The sequence below is a fragment of the Gracilinanus agilis genome, chromosome 1 (genome assembly GCF_016433145.1).
Source record: "Gracilinanus agilis isolate LMUSP501 chromosome 1, AgileGrace, whole genome shotgun sequence".
Classification (NCBI taxonomy): Eukaryota; Metazoa; Chordata; class Mammalia; order Didelphimorphia; family Didelphidae; genus Gracilinanus; species Gracilinanus agilis.
Window position 1 is genome coordinate 470,833,296 of NC_058130.1, and position 5,924 is coordinate 470,839,219.

At 34.9% G+C, this 5,924-nt stretch overlaps 1 pseudogene; it reads left to right on the forward strand.

The window, feature by feature from the left end:
- The first annotated feature begins 3,759 nt into the window (after positions 1 to 3,759).
- Positions 3,760 to 4,302, forward strand: LOC123252936 (annotated as a pseudogene).
- The last annotated feature ends 1,622 nt before the right edge of the window (positions 4,303 to 5,924 follow it).

Here is a 5,924-nt window from a genome sequence, read left to right on the forward strand (position 1 = left end):
CATCTTTGGCTCTGAGATAATACTTTAGAATTTTTTCAGCAGGACCGATAAGATCATATGCCTATACCCAGGTAGAAAGCTCCAAGAATCCTCAGAGATAAGGAAAACTTAAAACTTTGCAACTTTTTGCCCTCCAAAATAAATTACTACTTTAAAGCAAATTTGCCTCATTAAATGTTTAACAATTTTCAAGTATTTTATCACATTCTTTGTGACTTGCCCAGGATCACACAGCTGGGAAGTGTCTGAGGCCGGATCTGAACCTAGGACCTCCCATCTCTAGACCTGACTCTCAATCCACTGAGCTACCCAGCTGCCCCCTGTATTTCCTTTTAAATGACCCAATCATCGAAATAAATTCCTTTGTGTCCTTAGCCCCAACTTTTCCCAAAGCATTTTAGTTATAATTCAGGGAAAGTAAAAAAAGACAGTGTGGTAGGTGGGAAAAACTACTTATTAAAAAAAGAAAAAAGATAACATTAAATAATTCAATGCCACAAATGTATTCTATTTTTAAAATATTATAAAGAATAACTAAATAAAAAATGTTTTTATCTTTATCTCAATGAGATCAAAATCTCTTTCCAAAATAACACCTTTTCCTTTCAAACCCTCCATTCACAGTAAGATTAAACAGACTACAACTTTCTTTAGGTTTTCTACCTATTCTCTTCTTATCCCTCCTTGCTCAGACTTTCTTCCCTTCTTTTTATATTCTTCTAGTGAACTTTGATGAATGCCCTTAAAAACTGCTTCTTTATTTTTTCTTTCCATATTCTAATCCAACACTTCTATTACTTTCTTCCACTTGCTTGATTCTTCCAGTCTTCATTCCCCAATTGCTATCTATAGAACTTAGATTCACTCAGCTAAATTTTCCCATTTCAATTTAGCACAAGTTTTTACTACACAAAAACAATTAATTGCAATACTGTTGTCTTTGGGGTTCTTAAAAGCTTACAATGCGTTATCTATTTTTAATACCTTTTGGTGATTTTGCCACTGATTTACCTAGACAATTAAGTTCTGTCACATCATTCACTGAAGAAATACAGTAGTGACAAAAAAAATTGTTTTCCAAATTAAATTTTACTTACTTTTAAGTTGCTACCTGGTTTAAAGAAGCTTCTAGAAAGGAGTTAATAATAGGCAATTCTTAAATACCGCATAAATTTAAATTGTAACCCATTTTTTTCTTCTCTTTGGAACATCAATGATATTACTATCAGACTATCTTAAGTTCACTTTCTCTTATCACTGAAACCATCTTTCCCCTTGTACTAAATCAATAAATTTGTCACTCTAGAGGAAACAATGATAAATAAGTTTAAGCATTGTTTCCATATAACTTTCACAAAGGCTTATTTTTGTTTTTTCTTAAAACAAATTCTACAGAGTGGTACCTCAAAACTCACTAAAACATTCAAACCACAATTTGGAAACTCACAGTAAGGAAAACAATTTAGCCCCTGATTTGCTTGGGATTTTTTTGTATCCAGAATAATTAATGAGATTGGTCTATGATTTTCCTTCTATGTTTTTGTGCTTCCTGGTTTAGGTATCAGCACCAATTTTGTTTCATAAAAGGAGTTGGATGAAACTCTTTCTTTACCTGTTATTTCAGATAATTTGTTTAATATTAGACTTAGTTGATCCTTAAGTATTTGGTAAAATTCATTTGTGAATCCATCTGGTCATGATGCTTTTTTCTTAGAAAATTCATTTGTAGCTTGTCCAATTTCTTTTTCTAAAATAGGTTCATTTAGGTATTCTATTTCTTGTTCTGACAGTCTAGGCCAGTGATAGTGAACCTACAGAATATATACCAAAGATGGTATGCAGAGTGTTCCCTATGGGCCCACACACCCCACCTCACCCTGTTCACCAGAGTTACATTACTAAAAAGGCAGAGGACCTTGGGTAGAGCTGCTTCCCTACCCCTCTCCACCATGCCTGATGACATTTTTTCACATCCCTACCCCTCTGCTCAGCAGCCCAATGGCAGGGCATAGTGTAAGATGGGCAGCTCACAGTTGGTAGAGCTGGAGGAGACCAGAGTACTCAGGCCACTCCCCTGTCCCTCTTCACCTATACTAAGGACATTTCTCACTTCACCTAACCCTCTGCCCATCAGCTCAATGGGAGCACTTTCTCCCTCCCCTGTGTAAGGTAAGGGGATGGGGCATGGCCAGCATTCAATTAGGGGAGCAGGGGCAGCAAGAGGTCTCTAGGGGGTGGGGAATGGCATGTGGTCTCTAAAAGACTCACCATCACTAGTCTAGGCAGTTTATTTTGGGTAATCACTCCTCTATTTCTCATTCATTATTATATTTCTTTTCATATAATTGAGCAAAATAACTCCTAATAATTAGTTTATTTTTATTTTCATTGGTGGTGTATCCTGCCTTTTCATCTTTAATGCCAGTGATTTGATTTTCTTCTTTTTTTTAGTTAGCTCAACAAATGGTTCATCAAATTTGGTTTTTTTAACTCCTAGATTGAATTATTAATTTAACAGTATTCTTACATTTGATTATATTGATCTCTCTTTTAACTTTTGGGATTTCTAATTTGGTGTTTTGTTGGAGATTTTTAATTTGTACTTTTTCTAGTTTTTTAAAATATTCCTAATTCATTGATTTTTTTCTCAATTTTTTAAAATATAAGAATTTGGATATATAGATATCCCTCTATTTACTGCTTTTGCTATAACTCATAGGTTTTGGTGTAATGTTTCACTTTTATCATTCTCTTTAATGAAATTATTAATTTTTTCAATAATTTGTTCTTTAACCAACTCATTCTTTAAATTATTTAGCCTTCAATTAGTTTTTACTTTTTATTTCCATGGTCCCTTCTTATGTATAATTTTATTGTATTATGATCTAAGGTTGCATTTACTCTTTCTGCTTTTCTACATTTAACTATAATTTTTTGTTTCCTAATAGTTGGTAAATTTTTGTGAAGGTGCCATGTACCACTGAGGAAAAAGTATACTCTTTTCTGTTCCCATTCAATTCTCTCCAGATATCTAACATATTTAACCTATCTAAGATTCTATTCATCTCCTTGGCTTCTTATTTATTTATTTGTTGTTTAGATTTATCTAGTTTTGAGGGGAGAGATAAAAGACCCCACTATTACTGTTTTGTTATCTATTTCTGGTTTTAACTCACTTAATTTTTCCTTTAAAAATTTGGATGCCATGACATTTGTTGCATATAGACTTAGAATTGATAACGCTTCATTATCTATTGTATCTTTTTAAATAATATAGTTACCTTGTTTATCTCTTGCTTACATCCATTTTAGCTTTAACTTTAGCAGAGATCATGATTGCTACCTTTGCTTTTTTTGGTAACAGCTAAAGCCTACTATATACTGCTTCATCCATTATTTTTACTCAATATGTGTCTCTCATTTTTAAGTGTGATTCTTTTTTCTGAGCAGCTCAACTTATATATTTTTTTTCTTTAATTGATTTTATTTTAATTTTTTTACATAAAAAGTTCAGTAAAAATTGGGTAAAGTAAAATGATTTTAAGCAGTAAAATCAATCTTATCAACATAGCATGAAGCTGACCAGAAACTTAGAGGTAGCCTACTCTGGAATATTTACATGATAACAGATTAAACCTTGCAGGAGAAACCAAACTATCCTTACAAAGTGTTCCTGTGATCTTACCACGCATAGGCTAAAAGCAAAAACAACCAAAAACAACAACAACAAAAAAAAAAAACCACCAAAAAAAAAAAAAAACACCCAAACCAAAAACCATTGTCTTGCCTCCCAACTGGAAAACAGCCCGGGATCCAGAAGGAAAGATCTACTATTACCATATCATCACAAGGCAAACTCAGTGGGATCCTCCTACTTGGGAAAGCCCAGGAGATGCGGCCAATCTTGAACATGAGGCTGAAATGGACCTGGGAACACCAACTTATGATGAAAACCCTATGAAGTCTTCCAAAAAACCCAAAACTGCAGAAGCAGATACCTCAAGTGAATTGGCCAAGAAGAGTAAAGAAGTGTTCAGGAAAGAGATATGCCAATTTATTGTGCAGTGCCTGAACCCTTATTGGAAACCTGACTGCAAAGTGGGGAGGATAACTACAACTGAAGACTTCAAACATTTAGCCCGAAACATGAACAGGAGATGAAATACTTTAAGAACCCTGAAGACTTGGAGTGCAATGAGAATGTGAAACACAAAACAAAGGAGTACATCAAAAAGTACATGCAGAAGTTTGGGACTGTTTACAAACCCAAAGAAGATACAGACTTGGAATAACTTATTGGGTCAGCAGAGGCAGGTTAGAGTGGGAAGACAAAAGAGAAAAAGTTAACTCAGTGAGAGAAATCCATGGGCCCCTCCAACCCATTTCCCCCAACCTTGTCAGATCTGTTGCCACTGATGACTCTTGGCACTTGAACCCTCTGAGTCATGAAAAGTAAAGAAACCATATTCCATTTAAGTGCTATTGGGGTAGGTGGGCCAAGACTGTCAGGGACCTGGGAGAGAGACTATTCTTTTCAGTCTACTGGACCTGACCCATATTCTCTAACTTGGGTCTCCTACTTGGTGGTGCTATTAGCGCACTGACCCATGTGCACTGTTAAGATTAAAAATAATAAAGACTGATATAAATATAGAAATTAGTAGTTTAATTAAAGCCATGGCCATGCTGGTAAAATCATTAGACCATGCGCTGGTAAGAATTCAAAACTGCCGCCTCCATTTTGTTACCTCGCCTCCATTTTGTTACCTCTCATCTCTCCCCGAGCCTGCTAGCCAAGAGGACTTACTTTCGATTCTCCTCCCATTTAAACTGTCCTCTGCGTGGTGACACAGGCATTCCCACGCCCAAAGAACTGGAACCGGAAATCCGTTGGACCACGGGAAATGTAGTTTGATAGTTCCCATGTGTCCGTAGAAAATATATATATATATATACTTTTAAATGTCATTTCCCAAATTCCAATTTTACAGCACCAACTTCCTCCCCACCCCATGTGCCCGGGAATCTGTATTATATTTTAACGTATATGTGAATATATCAACTTATATATTTTTAAATTCATTTTTTCCATTTTTTAATTGTCATTCAAAATATACTTCCATATTGGTCATTGTTGTAAGAGCACACTCATACATAACCAAAACTCCCCAAAAAAAACAAAGATACATTGATGTGAAAGATGATTCCAACAGTTCATTCTCTGGATGTGGATAGCATTTCCTGTCATAAGTGTTTCCGGACTGTCCCAGATCATTAGATTGCTGATTATAGACAAGTTTTCACAGATCATAATCATCCAAATATTACTGTTACTGTGTACAATGTTTGCCCATTTCTGCTTATTTCACTCTCCTTCAGTTCCTATAGAACTTTCCACTTTTTTCTGAAATCACCTTGCTCATCATTTCTTATAGCACAATAGCATTTCACTACCAAGAGTGATTTAAAACAATGTTTCATATGATTATTGAAGGCTAAGTACGATTCTTGTAAACAACATATTGTCAGGTTTTGGTTTTTGATTCATTCTATCTGTTTTCATTTTATGGGTAAATCCATCCCATTCACATTCAATGCTATAATTACTAGTTGTGTATTTCCCTCCATTTTATTTTTTCTCATTTTTGCTATATTCCTTCCTCAGATATCCAATATTTTCTGTCTATTAACTCTCTAATTTGCACCCCTTCTTAGAAATCTTCCCAAATCTCCTTTTGCCCTCCTAATTCTGTTTACCCACTTTTCTAAAGGTCCCTCCTTTGTCTTTTCCCTCTTACCTTTTATTTCCTATTCTATTCACCTTTCCAAAAGTCCCTCCCTTATCTACCCTACCAGGTCCTTCTATTTCTTGTTATCTTCAATTCTAAAAACATCTCCCACATCATATTCTAAAAGTCTCTCCT